The following is a 2176-nucleotide window of genomic DNA, read 5'->3' as shown; positions in this document are numbered from 1 at the left end:
CACAGCCTTGCCAACATCTGTTGATTTTGGCTTTTAATAATAGCCGTTCTGCATAACTTAGAGATGAGAGTGGTGGGGAGTGAGGAATAAAATTTGGATTTCATAAATTCTTAGCAGATATTGAGATGAACTTTTCTACTGCTTTCTAAATAAATGTAAACAGATTATATTTATTAGTTCAAAAAATTTATTGGGCCATAATGCAAATTCCAAGTATGCATGTGTATGTGTGTGTGTGTGTGTGTGTGTGTGTGTGGATATATATACACACATATATATGTGTATATATATGTACACACACATATATGTGTATATATATGTACACACACATATATGTGTATATATATGTACACACACATATATATCTCAAAATACTTATATCTCAAAATTTAGTGTCACAACTACTCCAAGAAATCAATTCAGGTATCAGTTGAATACAATTGTCCTTGTCTTCAAATTCAAGTAATAAAGAATTTAAACAATGCAGGCTCATTAAAGAATGACAAGTTTAAATGATTGGATGCTTTAAATGAATAGAAATCTATATTAGCTGTACTAATAGCTAGAATGTATTTAGTATGCAATAGATGCTGGACATGCGGTAAAACACTTCACAAATATTTTCTAATTTATTCTCAAAACAAGCTGATGGAATTGGTACTAATGTTAGTTTCATTTTATAAATGGAAAAATTGAGATTCAGGGGCTAAATAATTTGCTCAGTGTCACATGTAGTTGACTTAAGATGTAGAAACACAAAACATATCATTTTAGTAGAAAAATCAAACAGACCTCTTTTATTTCTCCAAAGAGAGTTGATTATTTTCCACAATCTAGTAAGTATACTGAATTAAATGTCTGTTGCTACTAGCAACAACATGGAATAAAAACTGCTTTCTCCAAAGGCATTATATCATTTAGAAGAATAGAAATTATAAATAATTTACTTTTATTACATAAAGAATTGGTGCAGAAAATCAAATTTTTTACAAGCCATTTCAACAAGATGGCTTTTAAACCCAAGACAGAGAAGGAGGTTTAGACTAGCATATACCATTCATCTTTGTTGATCAAATTTGCAAATATTCAAACAAAGTCAATTAAAAAGTAAGAATGGATAAATGAATCATATTTATTTAATGCCTCTCTTTTTAGGAGCCTTCAAGAGATGTCATCCAATTTGTCAATTATAATAATTTCCAAGATACAACAGTTTATTTGTACAGCCACATATCTTTAATATGTTTCTATGAAATTAAAAATAGGTTTTAATAAAATATTCATTATATAAAAGATGTTGTAAAGGCCATAGGGAGAGCCCTTCACATGTAGTGGATTTTAGCTTTAGGCTTGATAAAAAAAAAAGAAAAAGGACTTGCTATATTAGGTGGCTAAATGAAGACATGCTAAATTGTCATAAAGTATTTGGAATTGTACTCAAAGAACTACCTGGTGCTTCTGCCAGGAATAATTGCAATTAGAAAAAAAAATCAAAAATCTATTTCTCCTAACATGGTCTGGACAGGCAAATAGTCATGAAATCCACAAACATCATTCTTCTACTAATATTGCTAGGCATCTAGGCTGGAAGAAACACAGTTCACAACAGAAAGCAGGGCTCCAGACCATCATATGAGGTGCAGTAAAGAAAACAGGTTCAGGTGTAAATTATTCCTGACTCTGACATCTTTGTTTATTTTCTATAACTGTTTCAATAAATAGAGGACTTGCAGATAGAATTAGGGGTTTTTCCTTGGGTTGAAAGATTTTCCTTAGGGACTGTAAAATATAAGAGAACAAGAAGAAAGGAAATATAGAAAATACAGGAAAACAAGAAGAGAGAGAAAGAGATAATGGATAAAAAGTGTAATTTCCCTCTGATTCTGGAGGACACATGATTTTTCTCATAAAACTGAAAGAAAAAAATCAGACTAATAAGAATTCTTGTGTCTTAGGACAATATGTTATCCTTAAAATAAAATCAGAAATTGAAGAAGACTCAGATGAGAGTGCTAATTACAAGAGGCTATTGTCAGGTAGTATGAAGTGGGAACATTCCAGCGAAATGAAAATTTATGTTGTCTACCAGAGCAGTTAGCAGCATTTCAGTTCTATTTTGATATTTTATTTTTAGGAATCATAAAAATGATGAAAATAGTATTCATACATATACATG

This window comes from Rhinopithecus bieti, unplaced genomic scaffold (assembly GCF_001698545.2).
Source record: "Rhinopithecus bieti isolate Rb0 unplaced genomic scaffold, ASM169854v2 scaffold_20982, whole genome shotgun sequence".
NCBI classification, from domain to species: Eukaryota; Metazoa; Chordata; class Mammalia; order Primates; family Cercopithecidae; genus Rhinopithecus; species Rhinopithecus bieti.
Note: the sequence above shows the minus strand (reverse complement) of the source record.